Genomic DNA, 23,357 nt, shown 5'->3' on the forward strand with positions numbered 1-23,357 from the left:
GGAGCAGGAGCCGGAGCGGGAGGAGGAACAGGAACAGGAGCAGGAACAGGAGCAGGTAAAGGAACAGGAACGGGATAGGGAATGGGAACGGGAGCAGGAACGAGAGCAGGAACTGTAGCAGGAACAGGAGCAGGAACAGGAGCAGGAGCAGGAGCAGGAGCAGGAGCAGGTACAGGAACAGGAGCAGGAACAGGAACAGGAGCAGGAACAGGAACAGGAGCAGGAGCAGGAACAGGAACAGGAACAGGAACAGGATCAGGAAAAGGAGCAGGAGCAGGAACAGGAACAGGAGCAGGAACAGGAGCAGGAACAGGAACAGGAGCAGGAACAGGAGCAGGAACAGGAGCAGGAGCAGGAACAGGAACAGGAGCAGGAACAGGAACAGGAGCAGGAACAGGAGCAGTAACAGGAACGGGAACAGGAACAGGAACAGGAGCAGGAACAGGAACAGGAACAGGAACAGGAACAGGATCAGGAGCAGGAACAGGATCAGGAACAGGAGCAGGAGCAGGAACAGGAGCAGGAACAGGAGCAGGAGCAGGAACAGGAACAGGAGCAGGAACAGGAGCAGGAACAGGAGCAGGAACAGGAACAGGAACAGGAGCAGGAACAGGAGCAGGAACAGGAACAGGAGCAGTAACAGGAACGGGAACAGGAACAGGAACAGGAGCAGGAACAGGAACAGGAACAGGAACAGGATCAGGAGCAGGAACAGGATCAGGAACAGGAGCAGGAGCAGGAGCAGGAAAAGGAGAAGGAACAGGAGCAGGAGCAGGAACAGGAGTAGGAGTAGGAAAAGGAGCAGGAATGGGGACAGGAACAGGAATGGGAACGGGAGCAGGAACGGGAGCAGGAACCGGAACAGGAGCAGGAGCAGGAGCAGGAGCAGGAGCAGGAGCAGGAACAGGAGCAGGAGCAGGAACAGGATCAGGAACAGGAGCAGGAGCAGGAGCAGGAAAATGAGCAGGAACAAGGGCAGGAACAGGACCAGGAGCAGGAGCAGGGACTGGAATAGGAACAGGAGCTCGAACAGGAAAAGGAGAAGGAACAGGAACAGGAACAGGAGCAGGAGCAGGAACAGGAACAGGAGCAGGAACAGGAACAGGAACAGGAGCCGGAGCAGGAACAGGAGCAGGAGCAGGAAAAGGAACAGGAGCAGGAACAGGAGCAGGAGGAGGAACAGGAGCAGGAGCAGGAACAGGAGCAGGAGCAGGAACAGGAACAGGAGCAGGAACAGGAACAGGAGCAGGAACGGGAATGGGAGCAGGAACAGGAACAGGAACGGGAGCAGGTACAGGAGCAGTTGGAGGAACGGGACAATAAACAGGAGCAGGATCGGGAGCAGGAACAGGAACGGGAACAGGAACGGGAACAGGAGCAGGAGCAGGAACAGGAACAGGAACAGGAGCAGGAACGGGAATGGGAGCAGGAACAGGAACAGGAGCAGGAACAGGAGCAGGAGCAGGAACAGGAACAGGAGCAGGAGCAGGAACAGGAACAGGAGCAGGAACGGGAATGGGAGCAGGAACAGGAACAGGAACGGGAGCAGGTACAGGAGCAGTTGGAGGAACAGGACAATAAACAGGAGCAGGATCGGGAGCAGGAACAGGAACGGGAACAGGAACGGGAACAGGAGCAGGAGCAGGAACAGGAACAGGAGCAGGAACAGGAGCAGGAACAGAAGCAGGAGCAGGAAAAGGAGCAGGAACAGGAGCAGGGGCAGGAAAAGGAGCAGGACTGGGGACAGGAACAGGAATGGGAACGGGAGCAGGAACAGGAACAGGAGCAGCAGCAGGGACAGGAGCAGGAGCTGGAGCAGGAACAGGAACAGGAACAGGAGCAGGAGCAGGAAAAGGAGCAGGAACAGGAGCAGGAACAGGAGCAGGAACAGGAGCAGGGGCAGGAAAAGGAGCAGGAACAGGAGCAGGAAAAGGAGCAGGAACAGGAGCAGGAACAGGAGCAGGAACAGGAGCAGGGGCAGGAAAAGGAGCAGGACTGGGGACAGGAACAGGAATGGGAACGGGAGCATTAACAGGAACAGGAGCAGCAGCAGGGACAGGAGCAGGAACAAGAGCAGGAACAGGAACAGGAACAGGAGCAGGAGCAGGAACAGGAGCAGGAAAAGGAGAAGGAACAGGAGCAGGAAAAGGAACAGGAGCAGGAAAAGGAGAAGGAACAGGAGCAGGAAAAGGAACAGGAGCAGGAACAGGAGCAGGAGGATGAACAGGAGCAGGAGCAGGAACAGGAGCAGGAGCAGGAACAGGAACAGGAACAGGAGCAGGAGCAGGAACAGGAGCAGGAAAAGGAGAAGGAACAGGAGCAGGAAAAGGAACAGGAGCAGGAACAGGAGCAGGAACAGGAGCAGGAGCAGGAACAGGAACAGGAGCAGTTGCAGGAACGGGAGAATGAACTGGAGCAGGATCGGGAGCAGGAACAGGAACGGGAACATGAATGGGAACTGGAACAGGAGCAGGAAGAGGAAAAGGAGCAGGAGCAGGAGCAGGAGCAGGCGCAGGAACAGGAGCAGGAACAGAAGCAGGAGCAGGAGCAGGGGCAGGAACAGGAGCAGGAACAGGAGCAGGAGCAGGAAAAGGAGCAGGAGCAGGAGCAGGAACGGGAGCAGGGGCAGGAAAAGGAGCAGGAACAGGAGCAGGAACAGGAACAGGAGCAGGAGCAGGAGCAGGAGCAGGAACAGGAGCAGGAGCAGGAAAAGGAGCAGGAACAGGAGCAGGGGCAGGAAAAGGAGCAGGACTGGGGACAGGAGCAGCAGCAGGGACAGGAGCAGGAACAGGAGCGGGAACAGGAACAGGAGCAGGAGCAGGAGCAGGAACAGGAGCAGGAGCAGGAAAAGGATCAGTAACAGGAGCAGGAGCAGGAGCAGGAACAGGAGCAGGAGCAGGAGCAGGAACAGGAGCCGGAACAGGAGCCGGAGCAGGAACAGAAACGGGATACGGAATGGGAACGGGAGCAGGAACGAGAGCAGGAGCAGGAGCAGGAACAGTAATGGGAACTGGAGCAGGAATAGGAGCAGGAACAGGAGCAGGAACAGGAACAGGAGTGGAGCAGGAACAGGAGCAGGAGCAGGAGCAGGAACAGGAACAGGAACAGGAACAGGAGCAGGAGCAGGAACAGGAGCAGGAGCAGGAACAGGAACAGGAGCAGTATCAGGAGCAGGAACAGGAACAGGATCTGGAACAGGAGCAGGAACAGGATCAGGAACAGGAGCAGGAAGAGGAGCAGGAACAGGAGCAGGAACAGGAGCAGGAGCAGGAACAGGAACAGGAGCAGGAGCAGGAATAGGAGCAGAAACAGGAGCAGGAACAGGAGCATGAGCAGGAGCAGGAGCAGGAGCAGGAAGAAGAACAGGTTCAGGAACCGGAGCAGGAACAGGATCAGGAACAGGAGCAGGAACAGGAGCAGGAACAGGAGCAGGAGCAGGAACAGGAACAGGAGAAGGAACAGGAACAGGAGCAGGAAAAGGAGAAGGAACAGGAACAGGAGCAGGAAAAGGAGAAGGAACAGGAACAGGAGCAGGAACAGTAGCAGGAACTGGAAAAGGAGCAGGAATGGGGACAGGAACATGAATGGGAACGGGAGCAGGAACGCGAGCTGGAACACGAACAGGAGCAGGAGCAGTAACAGGAGCAGGAGCAGGAAAAGGAGCAGGAGCAGGAGCAGGAACAGGAGCAGGAGCAGGAACAGGAACAGGAGCAGGAACAGGAGCAGGAACAGGAGCAGGAACAGGAACAGGAACAGGAGCAGAAAAGGAGCAGGAACCGGAGCAGGATCAGGAGCAGGAACAGGAGCCGGAGCAGGAACAGGAACAGGAGCAGGAGCAGGAACAGGAGCCGGAGCAGGAACAGGAACAGGAGCAGGAGCAGGAACAGGAGCCGGAGCAGGAACAGGAACAGGAGCAGGAGCCGGAGCGGGAGGAGGAACAGGAACAGGAACGGGAACAGGAGCAGGAACAGGAGCAGGAACAGGAGCAGGAGCAGGAACAGGAGCAGGAGCAGGAACAGGAACAGGAACTGTAGCAGGAACAGGAGCAGGAACAGGAGCAGGAGCAGGAACAGGAGCAGGAACAGGAACAGGAACAGGAACAGGAACAGGAGCCGGAACAGGAACTGTAGCAGGAACAGGAACAGGAGCAGGAGCAGGAACAGGAACAGGAGCAGGAACAGGAGCAGGAGCAGGGACAGGAGCCGGAACAGGAACTGTAGCAGGAACAGGAGCAGGAACAGGAGCAGGAGCAGGAACAGGAACTGTAGCAGGAACAGGAACAGGAGCAGGAGCAGGTACAGGAACAGGAACTGTAGCAGGAACAGGAGCAGGAACAGGAGCAGGAGCAGGAACAGGAACTGTAGCAGGAACAGGAACAGGAGCAGGAGCAGGAACAGGAACAGGAGCAGGAGCAGGAACAGGAACAGGAGCAGGAACAGGAACAGGAGCAGGAACAGGAACAGGAGCAGGAGCAGGAACAGGAACAGGAGCAGGAACAGGAACAGGAGCAGGAACAGGAACAGGAGCAGGAGCAGGAACAGGAACAGGAGCAGGAACAGGAACAGGAGCAGGAACAGGAACAGGAGCAGGAGCAGGAACAGGAACAGGAGCAGGAACAGGAACAGGAGCAGGAACAGGAACAGGAGCAGGAGCAGGAACAGGAACAGGAGCAGGAACAGGAACAGGAGCAGGAGCAGGAACAGGAACTGTAGCAGGAACAGGAACAGGAACTGTAGCAGGAGCAGGAGCAGGAACAGGAACAGGAGCAGGAACAGGAACAGGAGCAGGAGCAGGAGCAGGAACAGGAACAGGAACAGGAGCAGGAACAGGAACAGGAAAAGGAGCAGGAACCGGAGCAGGATCAGGAGCAGGAACAGGAGCCGGAGCAGGAACAGGAACAGGAGCAGGAGCAGGAACAGGAGCCGGAGCAGGAACAGGAACAGGAACAGGAGCCGGAGCGGGAGGAGGAACAGGAACAGGAGCAGGAACAGGAGCAGGAACAGGAGCAGGAGCAGGTACAGGAACAGGAACTGTAGCAGGAACAGGAGCAGGAACAGGAGCAGGAGCAGGAGCAGGAGCAGGAGCAGGAGCAGGTACAGGAACAGGAACTGTAGCAGGAACAGGAGCAGGAACAGGAGCAGGAGCAGGAACAGGAGCAGGAGCAGGAACAGGAACAAGAGCAGGAACAGGAACAGGAGCAGGAGCAGGAACAGGAACTGTAGCAGGAGCAGGAGCAGGAACAGGAACAGGAGCAGGAACAGGAACAGGAGCAGGAACAGGAACAGGAACAGGAGCAGGAACAGTAATGGGAACGGGAGCAGGAACGGGAGCAGGAGCAGGAGCAGGAACAGTAATGGGAACGGGAGCAGGAACGGGAGCAGGAACGGGAGCAGGAACAGGAGAAGGAACAGGAGCAGGAACAGGAGCTGGAGCAGGAACAGGAGCAGGAGCAGGAGCAGGAGCAGGTACAGGAACAGGAACTGTAGCAGGAACAGGAACAGGAACAGGAGCAGGAGCAGGAACAGGAACAGGAGCAGGAGCAGGAGCAGGAACAGGAACAGGAGCAGGAACAGGAACAGGAGCAGGAGCAGGACCAGGAACAGGAACAGGAACAGGAGCAGGAACAGGAGCAGGAACAGGAGCAGGAAGAGGAACAGGATCTGGAACAGGAGCAGGAACAGGATCAGGAACAGGAGCAGGAAGAGGAGCAGGAACAGGAGCAGGAACAGGAGCAGGAGCAGGAACAGGAACAGGAGCAGGAGCAGGAATAGGAACAGGAGCAGGAACAGGAGCAGGAACAGGAGCATGAGCAGGAGCAGGAGCAGGAGCAGGAAGAGGAACACGATCAGGAACCGGAGCAGGAACAGGATCAGGAACAGGAGCAGGAAGAGGAGCAAGAACAGGAGCAGGAACAGGAGCAGGAGCAGGAACGGGATCAGGAGCAGGAACAGGAACAGAAACAGGAACAGGAGCAGGAGCAGGAAAAGGAGAAGGAACAGAAACAGGAACAGGAGCAGGAAAAGGAGAAGGAACAGGAGCAGGCGCAGTAAAAGGAGCAGGAATGGGGACAGGAACAGGAATGGGAACGGGAGCAGGAACGGGAGCTGGAACAGGAACAGGAGCAGGAGCAGCGACAGGTGCAGGAACAGGAGCAGGAACAGGAACAGGAGAAGGAACAGGAGCAGGAACAAGAACAGGAGCAGGAGCAGGAACAGGAGCAGGAACAGGAGCAGGAGGAGGAACAGGAGCAGGAACATGAGCAGGAGCAGGAACAGGAGAAGGAACAGGAGCAGGAACAAGAACAGGAGCAGGAGCAGGAACAGGAGCAGGAACAGGAACAGGAGCAGGAACAGGAACGGGAACAGGAACAGGATCAGGAACAGGAACAGGAGCAGGAACAGGAACAGGAGCAGGAGCAGGAAAAGGAACAGGAACAGGAACAGGATCAGGAACAGGAACAGGAGCAGGAACAGGAACAGGAGCAGGAGCAGGAAGAGGAACGGGAGCAGGAACGGGAGGAGGAAGAGGATCAGGAACAGGAGTAGGAAGAGGAGCAGGAACAGTAGCAGGAACAGGAGCAGGAGCAGAAACAGGAGCAGGATCAGGAACAGGAACAGGAGCAGGAAAAGGAGAAGGAACAGGAACAGGAACAGGAGCAGGAAAAGGAGAAGGAACAGGAGCAGGAGCAGGAACAGTAGCAGGGACTGGAAAAGGAGCAGGAATGGGGACAGGAACAGGAATGGGAACGGGAGCAGGAGCAGTAACAGGAGCCGGAGCAGGAACAGGAACAGGAGCAGGAGCAGGAACAGGAACAGGAGCAGGAACAGGAACAGGAGCAGGAGCAGTAACAGGAACAGGAGCAGGAGCAGGAACAGGAACAGGAGCGGGAGCAGGAACAGGAACAGGAGCAGGAGCAGGAGCAGGAGCGGGAGCAGGAACAGGAACAGGAGCAGGAGCAGGAGCAGGAACAGGAACAGGAACAGGAACAGGAGCGGGAGCAGGAGCCGGAGCAAGAACAGGAACAGGAGCAGGAGCAGGAACAGGAACAGGAGCGGGAGCAGGAGCCGGAGCAAGAACAGGAACAGGAGCAGAAAAGGAGCAGGAACCGGAGCAGGAACAGGAACAGGAGCAGAAAAGGAGCAGGAGCCGGAGCAGGAACAGGAACAGGAGCAGGAGCAGGAACAGGAGCCGGAGCAGGAACAGGAACAGGAGCAGGAGCAGGAACAGGAGCCGGAGCAGGAACAGGAACAGGATCAGGAGCCGGAGCGGGAGGAGGAACAGGAACAGGAACGGGATAGGGAATGGGAACGGGAGCAGGAACGAGAGCGGGAACTGGAGCAGGAGCAGGAACAGGAACGGGAACGGGAGCAGGAACGGGAACAGGAACGGGATAGAGAATGGGAACGGGAGCAGGAACGAGAGCGGGAACTGGAGCAGGAGCAGGAACAGGAACGGGAACGGGAACGGGAGCAGGAATAGGAACAGGAGTGGGAGCAGAAACAGGAACAAGGACGGGATAGGGAATGGGAACGGGAGCAGGAACGAGAGCAGGAGCAGGAGCAGGAACAGTAATGGGAACGGGAGCAGGAACGGGAGCAGGAACGGGAGCAGGAACAGGAGCAGGAACAGGAGCAGGAACAGGAACAGGAGCTGGAGCAGGAACAGGAGCAGGAGCAGGAGCAGGAACAGGATCAGGAACTGGAGCAGGAGCAGGAACAGGAGCAGGTACAGGAACAAGAACAGGAGCAGGAGCAGGAACAGGAGCAGGAGCAGGAGCAGGTACAGGAACAGGAGCAGGAGCAGGAGCAGGAACAGGAACAGGAGCAGGAACAGGAACAGGAGCAGGAACAGGAACAGGAACAGGAACAGGAGCAGGAACAGGAGCAGGAACAGGAGCAGGAAGAGGAACAGGATCTGGAACAGGAGCAGGAACAGGATCAGGAACAGGAGCAGGAAGAGGAGCAGGTACAGGAGCAGGAACAGGAGCAGGATCAGGAACAGGAACAGGAGCAGGAGCAGGAATAGGAACAGGAGCAGGAACAGGAGCAGGAACAGGAGCATGAGCAGGAGCAGGAGCAGGAGCAGGAAGAGGAACACGATCAGGAACCGGAGCAGGAACAGGATCAGGAACAGGAGCAGGAAGAGGAGCAAGAACAGGAGCAGGAACAGGAGCAGGAGCAGGAACGGGATCAGGAGCAGGAACAGGAACAGAAACAGGAACAGGAGCAGGAGCAGGAAAAGGAGAAGGAACAGAAACAGGAACAGGAGCAGGAAAAGGAGAAGGAACAGGAGCAGGCGCAGTAAAAGGAGCAGGAATGGGGACAGGAACAGGAATGGGAACGGGAGCAGGAACGGGAGCTGGAACAGGAACAGGAGCAGGAGCAGCGACAGGAGCAGGAACAGGAGCAGGAGCAGGAGCAGGAACAGGAGAAGGAACAGGAGCAGGAACAAGAACAGGAGCAGGAGCAGGAACAGGAGCAGGAACAGGAGCAGGAGGAGGAACAGGAGCAGGAACATGAGCAGGAGCAGGAACAGGAGAAGGAACAGGAGCAGGAACAAGAACAGGAGCAGGAGCAGGAACAGGAGCAGGAACAGGAGCAGGAACAGGAACAGGAGCAGGAACAGGAACGGGAACAGGAACAGGAGAAGGAACAGGAGCAGGAACAGGAGCAGGAGCAGGAAAAGGAACAGGAACAGGAACAGGATCAGGAACAGGAACAGGAGCAGGAACAGGAACAGGAGCAGGAGCAGGAAGAGGAACGGGAGCAGGAACGGGAGGAGGAAGAGGATCAGGAACAGGAGTAGGAAGAGGAGCAGGAACAGTAGCAGGAACAGGAGCAGGAGCAGAAACAGGAGCAGGATCAGGAACAGGAACAGGAGCAGGAAAAGGAGAAGGAACAGGAACAGGAACAGGAGCAGGAAAAGGAGAAGGAACAGGAGCAGGAGCAGGAACAGTAGCAGGGACTGGAAAAGGAGCAGGAATGGGGACAGGAACAGGAATGGGAACGGGAGCAGGAGCAGTAACAGGAGCCGGAGCAGGAACAGGAACAGGAGCAGGAGCAGGAACAGGAGCCGGAGCAGGAACAGGAACAGGAGCAGGAGCAGTAACAGGAACAGGAGCAGGAGCAGGAACAGGAACAGGAGCGGGAGCAGGAACAGGAACAGGAGCAGGAGCAGGAGCAGGAGCAGGAACAGGAACAGGAACAGGAGCGGGTGCCGGAGCGGGAGCAGGAACGGGAGCAGGAGCAGGAGCAGGAACAGGAACAGGAGCGGGAGCAGGAGCCGGAGCAAGAACAGGAACAGGAGCAGGAGCAGGAACAGGAACAGGAACAGGAGCGGGAGCAGGAGCCGGAGCAAGAACAGGAACAGGAGCAGGAGCAGGAACAGGAACAGGAGCAGAAAAGGAGCAGGAGCCGGAGCAGGAACAGGAACAGGAGCAGGAGCAGGAACAGGAGCCGGAGCAGGAACAGGAACAGGAGCAGGAGCAGGAACAGGAGCCGGAGCAGGAACAGGAACAGGATCAGGAGCCGGAGCGGGAGGAGGAACAGGAACAGGAACGGGATAGGGAATGGGAACGGGAGCAGGAACGAGAGCGGGAACTGGAGCAGGAGCAGGAACAGGAACGGGAACGGGAGCAGGAACGGGAACAGGAACGGGATAGAGAATGGGAACGGGAGCAGGAACGAGAGCGGGAACTGGAGCAGGAGCAGGAACAGGAACGGGAACGGGAACGGGAGCAGGAATAGGAACAGGAGCGGGAGCAGAAACAGGAACAAGGACGGGATAGGGAATGGGAACGGGAGCAGGAGCAGGAGCAGGAACAGTAATGGGAACGGGAGCAGGAACGGGAGCAGGAACGGGAGCAGGAACAGGAGCAGGAACAGGAGCAGGAACAGGAGCTGGAGCAGGAACAGGAGCAGGAGCAGGAGCAGGAACAGGATCAGGAACTGGAGCAGGAGCAGGAACAGGAGCAGGTACAGGAACAAGAACAGGAGCAGGAGCAGGAACAGGAGCAGGAAGAGGAACAGGATCTGGAACAGGAGCAGGAAGAGGAGCAGGAACAGGAGCAGGAACAGGAGCAGGAGCAGGAACAGGAACAGGAGCAGGAGCAGGAATAGGAGCAGAAACAGGAGCAGGAACAGGAGCATGAGCAGGAGCAGGAGCAGGAGCAGGAAGAGGAACAGGATCAGGGACCGGAGTAGGAACAGGATCAGGAACTGGAGCAGGAAGAGGAGCAGGAACAGGAGCAGGAACAGGAGCAGGAGCAGGAACAGGATCAGGAGCAGGAACAGGAACAGAAACCGGAACAGGAGCAGGAGCAGGAAAAGGAGAAGGAACAGGAACAGGAGCAGGAAAAGGAGAAGGAACAGGAGCAGACGCAGGAAAAGGAGCAGGAATGGGGACAGGAACAGGAATGGGAACGGGAGCAGGAACGGGAGCTGGAACAGGAACAGGAGCAGGAGCAGCGACAGGAGCAGGAACAGGAGCAGGAGCAGGAACATGAGCAGGAGCAGGAACAGGAGGAGGAACAGGAGCAGGAACAGGATCAGGAGCAGGAGCAGGAACAGGAACGGGAGCAGGAACGGGAGGAGGAACAGGAGCAGGAACAGGAGCAGGAGCAGGAAGAGTAACGGGAGCAGGAACGGGAGGAGGAAGAGGATCAGGAACAGGAGTAGGAAGAGGAGCAGGAACAGGAGCAGTTGCAGGAATGAGAGAATGAACAGGAGCAGGATCGGGAGCAGGAACAGGAACGGGAACATGAATGGGAACTGGAACAGGAGCAGGAGCAGGAACAGAAGCAGGAACAGGAGCAGGAGCAGGAGCAGGAACGGGAGCAGGAGCAGGAAAAGGAGCAGGAACAGTAGCAGGCGCAGGAAAAGGAGCAGGAATGGGGACAGGAACAGGAATGGGAACGGGAGCAGGAACGGGAGCTGGAACAGGAACAGGAGCAGGAGCAGCGACAGGAGCAGGAACAGGAGCAGGAACAGGAGCAGGAGCAGGAGCAGGAGGAGGAACAGGAGCAGGAACAGGATCAGGAGCAGGAGCAGGAGCAGGAACAGGAGCAGGAACAGGATCAGGAGCAGGAGCAGGAACAGGAACGGGAGCAGGAATGGGAGGAGGAACAGGAGAAGGAACAGGAGCAGGAGCAGGAGCAGGAGGAGGAAAAGGAGCAGGAACAGGATCAGGAGCAGGAGCAGGAACAGGAACGGGAGCAGGAACGGGAGGAGGAACAGGAGCAGGAACAGGAGCAGGAGCAGGAGCAGGAAGAGGAACGGGAGCAGGAACGGGAGGAGGAAGAGGATCAGGAACAGGAGTAGGAAGAGGAGCACGAACAGGAGCAGGAGCAGGAAAAGGAGCAGGAGCAGGAGCAGGAACGGGAGCAGGGGCAGGAAGAGGAACAGGATCAGGAACCGGAGTAGGAACAGGATCAGGAACTGGAGCAGGAAGAGGAGCAGGAACAGGAGCATGAGCAGGAGCAGGAGCAGGAGCAGGAAGAGGAACAGGATCAGGAACCGGAGTAGGAACAGGATCAGGAACTGGAGCAGGAAGAGGAGCAGGAACAGGAGCAGGAACAGGAGCAGGAGCAGGAACAGGATCAGGAGCAGGAACAGGAACAGAAACCGGAACAGGAGCAGGAGCAGGAAAAGGAGAAGGAACAGGAACAGGAGCAGGAAAAGGAGAAGGAACAGGAGCAGACGCAGGAAAAGGAGCAGGAATGGGGACAGGAACAGGAATGGGAACGGGAGCAGGAACGGGAGCTGGAACAGGAACAGGAGCAGGAGCAGCGACAGGAGCAGGAACAGGAGCAGGAACAGGAGCAGGAGCAGGAACATGAGCAGGAGCAGGAACAGGAGGAGGAACAGGAGCAGGAACAGGATCAGGAGCAGGAGCAGGAACAGGAACGGGAGCAGGAACGGGAGGAGGAACAGGAGCAGGAACAGGAGCAGGAGCAGGAGCAGGAAGAGGAACGGGAGCAGGAACGGGAGGAGGAAGAGGATCAGGAACAGGAGTAGGAAGAGGAGCAGGAACAGGAGCAGTTGCAGGAATGGGAGAATGAACAGGAGCAGGATCGGGAGCAGGAACAGGAACGGGAACATGAATGGGAACTGGAACAGGAGCAGGAGCAGGAGCAGGAACAGAAGCAGGAACAGGAGCAGGAGCAGGAGCAGGAACGGGAGCAGGGGCAGGAAAAGGAGCAGGAACAGGAGCAGGAGCAGTAAAAGGAGCAGGAACAGTAGCAGGCGCAGGAAAAGGAGCAGGAATGGGGACAGGAACAGGAATGGGAACGGGAGCAGGAACGGGAGCTGGAACAGGAACAGGAGCAGGAGCAGCGACAGGAGCAGGAACAGGAGCAGGAACAGGAGCAGGAGCAGGAGCAGGAGGAGGAACAGGAGCAGGAACAGGATCAGGAGCAGGAGCAGGAGGAGGAACAGGAGCAGGAACAGGATCAGGAGCAGGAGCAGGAACAGGAACGGGAGCAGGAATGGGAGGAGGAACAGGAGAAGGAACAGGAGCAGGAGCAGGAGCAGGAGGAGGAACAGGAGCAGGAACAGGATCAGGAGCAGGAGCAGGAACAGGAACGGGAGCAGGAATGGGAGGAGGAAGAGGATCAGGAACAGGAGTAGGAAGAGGAGCACGAACAGGAGCAGGAGCAGGAAAAGGAGCAGGAGCAGGAGCAGGAACGGGAGCAGGGGCAGGAACAGGAGCAGGAACAGGAACAGGGGCAGGAAAAGGAGCAGGACTGGGGACAGGAACAGGAATGGGAACGGGAGCAGGAACAGGAACAGGAGCAGCAGCAGGGACAGAAGCAGGAACAGGAGCGGGAACAGGAACAGGAGCAGGAGCAGGAGCAGGAACAGGAGCAGGAGCAGGAAAAGGATCAGTAACAGGAACAGGAGCAGGAACAGGAGCAGGAACAGGAGCAGGAGCAGGAGCAGGAACAGGAGCCGGAGCAGTAACAGGAACAGGAGCAGGAGCGGGAGCCGGAGCGGGAGCAGGAACAGGAACAGAAACGGGATAGGGAATGGGAACGGGAGCAGGAACGAGAGCGGGAACTGGAGCAGGAGCAGGAACAGGAACAGGAACGGGATAGGGAATGGGAACGGGAGCAGGAAGGAGAGCGGGAACTGGAGCAGGAGCAGGAACAGGAATGGGAACGGGAGCAGGAACAGGAACAGGAGCGGGAGCAGAAACAGGAACAGGAACGGGATAGGGAATGGGAACGGGAGCAGGAACGAGAGCAGGAGCAGGAACAGGAACAGGAGCTGGAGCAGGAACAGGAGCAGGAGCAGGAGCAAGAGCAGGTACAGGAACAGGAACAGGAGCAGGAGCAGGAACAGGAGCAGGAACAGGAGCAGGAACAGGAGCAGGAGCAGGAGCAGGAACAGGAGCAGGAGCAGGAACAGGAACAGGAGCAGGAACAGGAGCAGGAACAGGAACAGGATCTGGAACAGGAGCAGGATCAGGAACAGGAGCAGGAAGAGGAACTGGAGCAGGAACAGGAACAGGAGCAGAAGCAGGAATAGGAGCAGAAACAGGAGCAGGAACAGGAGCATGAGCAGGAGCAGGAGCAGGAAGTGGAACAGGATCAGGAACCGGAGCAGGAACAGGAGCAGGAAGAGGAGCAGGAAGAGGAGCAGGAAGAGGAGCAGGAACAGGAGCAGGAGCAGGAACAGGATCAGGAGCAGGAACAGAAACAGGAACAGGAGCAGGAGCAGGAAAAGGAGAAGGAACAGGAACAGGAACAGGAGCAGGAAAAGGAGAAGGAACAGGAGCAGGCGCAGGAAAAGGAGCAGGAATGGGGACAGGAACAGGAATGGGAACGGGAGCAGGAACGGGAGCTGGAACAGGAACAGGAGCAGGAGCAGCGACAGGAGCAGGAACAGGAGCAGGAACATGAGCAGGAGCAGGAACAGGAGAAGGAACAGGAGCAGGAACAAGAACAGGAGCAGGAGCAGGAGGAGGAACAGGAGCAGGAACAGGATCAGGAGCAGGAACGGGAACGGGAGCAGGAACGGGATGAGGAACAGGAGCAGGAACAGGAGCAGGCGCAGGAGCAGGAAAAGGAGAAGGAACAGGAGCAGGCGCAGGAAAAGGAGCAGGAGCAGTAACAGGAGCAGGAACAGGAGCAGGAACAGGAACAGGAACAGGAGCAGGAACAGGAGCAGGAGCAGGAACAGGAGCAGGAACAGGAGCAGGAACAGGAGCTGGAACAGGAGCAGGAGCAGGAACAGGAGCTGGAGCAGGAACAGGAACAGGAGCAGGAGCAGGAACAGGAGCCGGAGCAGGAACAGGAGCAGGAACAGGAGCAGGAACAGGAGCTGGAACAGGAGCAGGAGCAGGAACAGGAGCTGGAGCAGGAACAGGAACAGGAGCAGGAGCAGGAACAGGAGCCGGAGCAGGAACAGGAGCCGGAGCAGGAACAGGAACAGGAACAGGAACAGGAGCAGGAGCAGGAAGAGGAGCAGGAACAGGAGCAGGAACAGGAGCAGGAGCAGGAACAGGATCAGGAGCAGGAACAGGAACAGAAACAGGAACAGGAGCAGGAGCAGGAAAAGGAGAAGGAACAGGAACAGGAGCAGGAAAAGGAGAAGGAACAGGAGCAGGCGCAGGAAAAGGAGCAGGAATGGGGACTGGAACAGGAATGGGAACGGGAGCAGGAACAGGAACAGGAGCAGGAGCAGCGACAGGAGCAGGAACAGGAGCAGGAACAGGAACAGGAGCAGGAGCAGGAGGAGGAACAGGAGCAGGAACAGGATCAGGAGCAGGAGCAGGAGGAGGAACAGGAGCAGGAACAGGATCAGGAGCAGGAGCAGGAACAGGAACGGGAGCAGGAATGGGAGGAGGAACAGGAGAAGGAACAGGAGCAGGAGCAGGAGCAGGAGGAGGAACAGGAGCAGGAACAGGATCAGGAGCAGGAGCAGGAACAGGAACGGGAGCAGGAATGGGAGGAGGAAGAGGATCAGGAACAGGAGTAGGAAGAGGAGCACGAACAGGAGCAGGAGCAGGAAAAGGAGCAGGAGCAGGAGCAGGAACGGGAGCAGGGGCAGGAACAGGAGCAGGAACAGGAACAGGGGCAGGAAAAGGAGCAGGACTGGGGACAGGAACAGGAATGGGAACGGGAGCAGGAACAGGAACAGGAGCAGCAGCAGGGACAGAAGCAGGAACAGGAGCGGGAACAGGAACAGGAGCAGGAGCAGGAGCAGGAACAGGAGCAGGAGCAGGAAAAGGATCAGTAACAGGAACAGGAGCAGGAACAGGAGCAGGAACAGGAGCAGGAGCAGGAGCAGGAACAGGAGCCGGAGCAGGAACAGGAACAGGAGCAGGAGCGGGAGCCGGAGCGGGAGCAGGAACAGGAACAGAAACGGGATAGGGAATGGGAACGGGAGCAGGAACGAGAGCGGGAACTGGAGCAGGAGCAGGAACAGGAACAGGAACGGGATAGGGAATGGGAACGGGAGCAGGAAGGAGAGCGGGAACTGGAGCAGGAGCAGGAACAGGAATGGGAACGGGAGCAGGAACAGGAACAGGAGCGGGAGCAGAAACAGGAACAGGAACGGGATAGGGAATGGGAACGGGAGCAGGAACGAGAGCAGGAGCAGGAACAGGAACAGGAGCTGGAGCAGGAACAGGAGCAGGAGCAGGAGCAAGAGCAGGTACAGGAACAGGAACAGGAGCAGGAGCAGGAACAGGAGCAGGAACAGGAGCAGGAACAGGAGCAGGAGCAGGAGCAGGAACAGGAGCAGGAGCAGGAACAGGAACAGGTGCAGGAACAGGAGCAGGAACAGGAACAGGATCTGGAACAGGAGCAGGATCAGGAACAGGAGCAGGAAGAGGAACTGGAGCAGGAACAGGAACAGGAGCAGAAGCAGGAATAGGAGCAGAAACAGGAGCAGGAACAGGAGCGGGAACTGGAGCAGGAGCAGGAACAGGAACGGGAACGGGAGCAGGAACGGGAACAGGAACGGGATAGAGAATGGGAACGGGAGCAGGAACGAGAGCGGGAACTGGAGCAGGAGCAGGAACAGGAACGGGAACGGGAACGGGAGCAGGAATAGGAACAGGAGCGGGAGCAGAAACAGGAACAAGGACGGGATAGGGAATGGGAACGGGAGCAGGAGCAGGAGCAGGAACAGTAATGGGAACGGGAGCAGGAACGGGAGCAGGAACGGGAGCAGGAACAGGAGCAGGAACAGGAGCAGGAACAGGAACAGGAGCTGGAGCAGGAACAGGAGCAGGAGCAGGAACAGGATCAGGAACTGGAGCAGGAGCAGGAACAGGAGCAGGTACAGGAACAAGAACAGGAGCAGGAGCAGGAACAGGAGCAGGAAGAGGAACAGGATCTGGAACAGGAGCAGGAAGAGGAGCAGGAACAGGAGCAGGAACAGGAGCAGGAGCAGGAACAGGAACAGGAGCAGGAGCAGGAATAGGAGCAGAAACAGGAGCAGGAACAGGAGCATGAGCAGGAGCAGGAGCAGGAGCAGGAAGAGGAACAGGATCAGGGACCGGAGTAGGAACAGGATCAGGAACTGGAGCAGGAAGAGGAGCAGGAACAGGAGCAGGAACAGGAGCAGGAGCAGGAACAGGATCAGGAGCAGGAACAGGAACAGAAACCGGAACAGGAGCAGGAGCAGGAAAAGGAGAAGGAACAGGAACAGGAGCAGGAAAAGGAGAAGGAACAGGAGCAGACGCAGGAAAAGGAGCAGGAATGGGGACAGGAACAGGAATGGGAACGGGAGCAGGAACGGGAGCTGGAACAGGAACAGGAGCAGGAGCAGCGACAGGAGCAGGAACAGGAGCAGGAGCAGGAACATGAGCAGGAGCAGGAACAGGAGGAGGAACAGGAGCAGGAACAGGATCAGGAGCAGGAGCAGGAACAGGAACGGGAGCAGGAACGGGAGGAGGAACAGGAGCAGGAACAGGAGCAGGAGCAGGAAGAGTAACGGGAGCAGGAACGGGAGGAGGAAGAGGATCAGGAACAGGAGTAGGAAGAGGAGCAGGAACAGGAGCAGTTGCAGGAATGAGAGAATGAACAGGAGCAGGATCGGGAGCAGGAACAGGAACGGGAACATGAATGGGAACTGGAACAGGAGCAGGAGCAGGAACAGAAGCAGGAACAGGAGCAGGAGCAGGAGCAGGAACGGGAGCAGGAGCAGGAAAAGGAGCAGGAACAGTAGCAGGCGCAGGAAAAGGAGCAGGAATGGGGACAGGAACAGGAATGGGAACGGGAGCAGGAACGGGAGCTGGAACAGGAACAGGAGCAGGAGCAGCGACAGGAGCAGGAACAGGAGCAGGAACAGGAGCAGGAGCAGGAGCAGGAGGAGGAACAGGAGCAGGAACAGGATCAGGAGCAGGAGCAGGAGCAGGAACAGGAGCAGGAACAGGATCAGGAGCAGGAGCAGGAACAGGAACGGGAGCAGGAATGGGAGGAGGAACAGGAGAAGGAACAGGAGCAGGAGCAGGAGCAGGAGGAGGAAAAGGAGCAGGAACAGGATCAGGAGCAGGAGCAGGAACAGGAACGGGAGCAGGAACGGGAGGAGGAACAGGAGCAGGAACAGGAGCAGGAGCAGGAGCAGGAAGAGGAACGGGAGCAGGAACGGGAGGAGGAAGAGGATCAGGAACAGGAGTAGGAAGAGGAGCACGAACAGGAGCAGGAGCAGGAAAAGGAGCAGGAGCAGGAGCAGGAACGGGAGCAGGGGCAGGAAGAGGAACAGGATCAGGAACCGGAGTAGGAACAGGATCAGGAACTGGAGCAGGAAGAGGAGCAGGAACAGGAGCATGAGCAGGAGCAGGAGCAGGAGCAGGAAGAGGAACAGGATCAGGAACCGGAGTAGGAACAGGATCAGGAACTGGAGCAGGAAGAGGAGCAGGAACAGGAGCAGGAACAGGAGCAGGAGCAGGAACAGGATCAGGAGCAGGAACAGGAACAGAAACCGGAACAGGAGCAGGAGCAGGAAAAGGAGAAGGAACAGGAACAGGAGCAGGAAAAGGAGAAGGAACAGGAGCAGACGCAGGAAAAGGAGCAGGAATGGGGACAGGAACAGGAATGGGAACGGGAGCAGGAACGGGAGCTGGAACAGGAACAGGAGCAGGAGCAGCGACAGGAGCAGGAACAGGAGCAGGAACAGGAGCAGGAGCAGGAACATGAGCAGGAGCAGGAACAGGAGGAGGAACAGGAGCAGGAACAGGATCAGGAGCAGGAGCAGGAACAGGAACGGGAGCAGGAACGGGAGGAGGAACAGGAGCAGGAACAGGAGCAGGAGCAGGAGCAGGAAGAGGAACGGGAGCAGGAACGGGAGGAGGAAGAGGATCAGGAACAGGAGTAGGAAGAGGAGCAGGAACAGGAGCAGTTGCAGGAATGGGAGAATGAACAGGAGCAGGATCGGGAGCAGGAACAGGAACGGGAACATGAATGGGAACTGGAACAGGAGCAGGAGCAGGAGCAGGAACAGAAGCAGGAACAGGAGCAGGAGCAGGAGCAGGAACGGGAGCAGGGGCAGGAAAAGGAGCAGGAACAGGAGCAGGAGCAGTAAAAGGAGCAGGAACAGTAGCAGGCGCAGGAAAAGGAGCAGGAATGGGGACAGGAACAGGAATGGGAACGGGAGCAGGAACGGGAGCTGGAACAGGAACAGGAGCAGGAGCAGCGACAGGAGCAGGAACAGGAGCAGGAACAGGAGCAGGAGCAGGAGCAGGAGGAGGAACAGGAGCAGGAACAGGATCAGGAGCAGGAGCAGGAGGAGGAACAGGAGCAGGAACAGGATCAGGAGCAGGAGCAGGAACAGGAACGGGAGCAGGAATGGGAGGAGGAACAGGAGAAGGAACAGGAGCAGGAGCAGGAGCAGGAGGAGGAACAGGAGCAGGAACAGGATCAGGAGCAGGAGCAGGAACAGGAACGGGAGCAGGAATGGGAGGAGGAAGAGGATCAGGAACAGGAGTAGGAAGAGGAGCACGAACAGGAGCAGGAGCAGGAAAAGGAGCAGGAGCAGGAGCAGGAACGGGAGCAGGGGCAGGAACAGGAGCAGGAACAGGAACAGGGGCAGGAAAAGGAGCAGGACTGGGGACAGGAACAGGAATGGGAACGGGAGCAGGAACAGGAACAGGAGCAGCAGCAGGGACAGAAGCAGGAACAGGAGCGGGAACAGGAACAGGAGCAGGAGCAGGAGCAGGAACAGGAGCAGGAGCAGGAAAAGGATCAGTAACAGGAACAGGAGCAGGAACAGGAGCAGGAACAGGAGCAGGAGCAGGAGCAGGAACAGGAGCCGGAGCAGTAACAGGAACAGGAGCAGGAGCGGGAGCCGGAGCGGGAGCAGGAACAGGAACAGAAACGGGATAGGGAATGGGAACGGGAGCAGGAACGAGAGCGGGAACTGGAGCAGGAGCAGGAACAGGAACAGGAACGGGATAGGGAATGGGAACGGGAGCAGGAAGGAGAGCGGGAACTGGAGCAGGAGCAGGAACAGGAATGGGAACGGGAGCAGGAACAGGAACAGGAGCGGGAGCAGAAACAGGAACAGGAACGGGATAGGGAATGGGAACGGGAGCAGGAACGAGAGCAGGAGCAGGAACAGGAACAGGAGCTGGAGCAGGAACAGGAGCAGGAGCAGGAGCAAGAGCAGGTACAGGAACAGGAACAGGAGCAGGAGCAGGAACAGGAGCAGGAACAGGAGCAGGAACAGGAGCAGGAGCAGGAGCAGGAACAGGAGCAGGAGCAGGAACAGGAACAGGAGCAGGAACAGGAGCAGGAACAGGAACAGGATCTGGAACAGGAGCAGGATCAGGAACAGGAGCAGGAAGAGGAACTGGAGCAGGAACAGGAACAGGAGCAGAAGCAGGAATAGGAGCAGAAACAGGAGCAGGAACAGGAGCATGAGCAGGAGCAGGAGCAGGAAGTGGAACAGGATCAGGAACCGGAGCAGGAACAGGAGCAGGAAGAGGAGCAGGAAGAGGAGCAGGAAGAGGAGCAGGAACAGGAGCAGGAGCAGGAACAGGATCAGGAGCAGGAACAGAAACAGGAACAGGAGCAGGAGCAGGAAAAGGAGAAGGAACAGGAACAGGAACAGGAGCAGGAAAAGGAGAAGGAACAGGAGCAGGCGCAGGAAAAGGAGCAGGAATGGGGACAGGAACAGGAATGGGAACGGGAGCAGGAACGGGAGCTGGAACAGGAACAGGAGCAGGAGCAGCGACAGGAGCAGGAACAGGAGCAGGAACATGAGCAGGAGCAGGAACAGGAGAAGGAACAGGAGCAGGAACAAGAACAGGAGCAGGAGCAGGAGGAGGAACAGGAGCAGGAACAGGATCAGGAGCAGGAACGGGAACGGGAGCAGGAACGGGATGAGGAACAGGAGCAGGAACAGGAGCAGGCGCAGGAGCAGGAAAAGGAGAAGGAACAGGAGCAGGCGCAGGAAAAGGAGCAGGAGCAGTAACAGGAGCAGGAACAGGAGCAGGAACAGGAACAGGAACAGGAGCAGGAACAGGAGCAGGAGCAGGAACAGGAGCAGGAACAGGAGCAGGAACAGGAGCTGGAACAGGAGCAGGAGCAGGAACAGGAGCTGGAGCAGGAACAGGAACAGGAGCAGGAGCAGGAACAGGAGCCGGAGCAGGAACAGGAGCAGGAACAGGAGCAGGAACAGGAGCTGGAACAGGAGCAGGAGCAGGAACAGGAGCTGGAGCAGGAACAGGAACAGGAGCAGGAGCAGGAACAGGAGCCGGAGCAGGAACAGGAGCCGGAGCAGGAACAGGAACAGGAACAGGAACAGGAGCAGGAGCAGGAAGAGGAGCAGGAACAGGAGCAGGAACAGGAGCAGGAGCAGGAACAGGATCAGGAGCAGGAACAGGAACAGAAACAGGAACAGGAGCAGGAGCAGGAAAAGGAGAAGGAACAGGAACAGGAGCAGGAAAAGGAGAAGGAACAGGAGCAGGCGCAGGAAAAGGAGCAGGAATGGGGACTGGAACAGGAATGGGAACGGGAGCAGGAACAGGAACAGGAGCAGGAGCAGCGACAGGAGCAGGAACAGGAGCAGGAACAGGAACAGGAGCAGGAGCAGGAGGAGGAACAGGAGCAGGAACAGGATCAGGAGCAGGAGGAGGAGGAGGAACAGGAGCAGGAACAGGATCAGGAGCAGGAGCAGGAACAGGAACGGGAGCAGGAATGGGAGGAGGAACAGGAGAAGGAACAGGAGCAGGAGCAGGAGCAGGAGGAGGAACAGGAGCAGGAACAGGATCAGGAGCAGGAGCAGGAACAGGAACGGGAGCAGGAATGGGAGGAGGAAGAGGATCAGGAACAGGAGTAGGAAGAGGAGCACGAACAGGAGCAGGAGCAGGAAAAGGAGCAGGAGCAGGAGCAGGAACGGGAGCAGGGGCAGGAACAGGAGCAGGAACAGGAACAGGGGCAGGAAAAGGAGCAGGACTGGGGACAGGAACAGGAATGGGAACGGGAGCAGGAACAGGAACAGGAGCAGCAGCAGGGACAGAAGCAGGAACAGGAGCGGGAACAGGAACAGGAGCAGGAGCAGGAGCAGGAACAGGAGCAGGAGCAGGAAAAGGATCAGTAACAGGAACAGGAGCAGGAACAGGAGCAGGAACAGGAGCAGGAGCAGGAGCAGGAACAGGAGCCGGAGCAGGAACAGGAACAGGAGCAGGAGCGGGAGCCGGAGCGGGAGCAGGAACAGGAACAGAAACGGGATAGGGAATGGGAACGGGAGCAGGAACGAGAGCGGGAACTGGAGCAGGAGCAGGAACAGGAACAGGAACGGGATAGGGAATGGGAACGGGAGCAGGAAGGAGAGCGGGAACTGGAGCAGGAGCAGGAACAGGAATGGGAACGGGAGCAGGAACAGGAACAGGAGCGGGAGCAGAAACAGGAACAGGAACGGGATAGGGAATGGGAACGGGAGCAGGAACGAGAGCAGGAGCAGGAACAGGAACAGGAGCTGGAGCAGGAACAGGAGCAGGAGCAGGAGCAAGAGCAGGTACAGGAACAGGAACAGGAGCAGGAGCAGGAACAGGAGCAGGAACAGGAGCAGGAACAGGAGCAGGAGCAGGAGCAGGAACAGGAGCAGGAGCAGGAACAGGAACAGGAGCAGGAACAGGAGCAGGAACAGGAACAGGATCTGGAACAGGAGCAGGATCAGGAACAGGAGCAGGAAGAGGAACTGGAGCAGGAACAGGAACAGGAGCAGAAGCAGGAATAGGAGCAGAAACAGGAGCAGGAACAGGAGCATGAGCAGGAGCAGGAGCAGGAAGAGGAACAGGATCAGGAACCGGAGCAGGAACAGGAGCAGGAAGAGGAGCAGGAAGAGGAGCAGGAAGAGGAGCAGGAACAGGAGCAGGAGCAGGAACAGGATCAGGAGCAGGAACAGAAACAGGAACAGGAGCAGGAGCAGGAAAAGGAGAAGGAACAGGAACAGGAACAGGAGCAGGAAAAGGAGAAGGAACAGGAGCAGGCGCAGGAAAAGGAGCAGGAATGGGGACAGGAACAGGAATGGGAACGGGAGCAGGAACGGGAGCTGGAACAGGAACAGGAGCAGGAGCAGCGACAGGAGCAGGAACAGGAGCAGGAACATGAGCAGGAGCAGGAACAGGAGAAGGAACAGGAGCAGGAACAAGAACAGGAGCAGGAGCAGGAGGAGGAACAGGAGCAGGAACAGGATCAGGAGCAGGAACAGGAACGGGAGCAGGAACGGGATGAGGAACAGGAGCAGGAACAGGAGCAGGCGCAGGAGCAGGAAAAGGAGAAGGAACAGGAGCAGGCGCAGGAAAAGGAGCAGGAGCAGTAACAGGAGCAGGAACAGGAGCAGGAACAGGAACAGGAACAGGAGCAGGAACAGGAGCAGGAGCAGGAACAGGAGCAGGAACAGGAGCAGGAACAGGAGCTGGAACAGGAGCAGGAGCAGGAACAGGAGCTGGAGCAGGAACAGGAACAGGAGCAGGAGCAGGAACAGGAGCCGGAGCAGGAACAGGAGCAGGAACAGGAGCAGGAACAGGAGCTGGAACAGGAGCAGGAGCAGGAACAGGAGCTGGAGCAGGAACAGGAACAGGAGCAGGAGCAGGAACAGGAGCCGGAGCAGGAACAGGAGCCGGAGCAGGAACAGGAACAGGAACAGGAACAGGAGCAGGAGCAGGAAGAGGAGCAGGAACAGGAGCAGGAACAGGAGCAGGAGCAGGAACAGGATCAGGAGCAGGAACAGGAACAGAAACAGGAACAGGAGCAGGAGCAGGAAAAGGAGAAGGAACAGGAACAGGAGCAGGAAAAGGAGAAGGAACAGGAGCAGGCGCAGGAAAAGGAGCAGGAATGGGGACAGGAACAGGAATGGGAACGGGAGCAGGAACAGGAACAGGAGCAGGAGCAGCGACAGGAG

This window comes from Chiloscyllium plagiosum, unplaced genomic scaffold (genome assembly GCF_037043375.1).
Source record: "Chiloscyllium plagiosum isolate Xiang-an unplaced genomic scaffold, Cpla_swu_hap1 HiC_scaffold_20, whole genome shotgun sequence".
Classification (NCBI taxonomy): Eukaryota; Metazoa; Chordata; class Chondrichthyes; order Orectolobiformes; family Hemiscylliidae; genus Chiloscyllium; species Chiloscyllium plagiosum.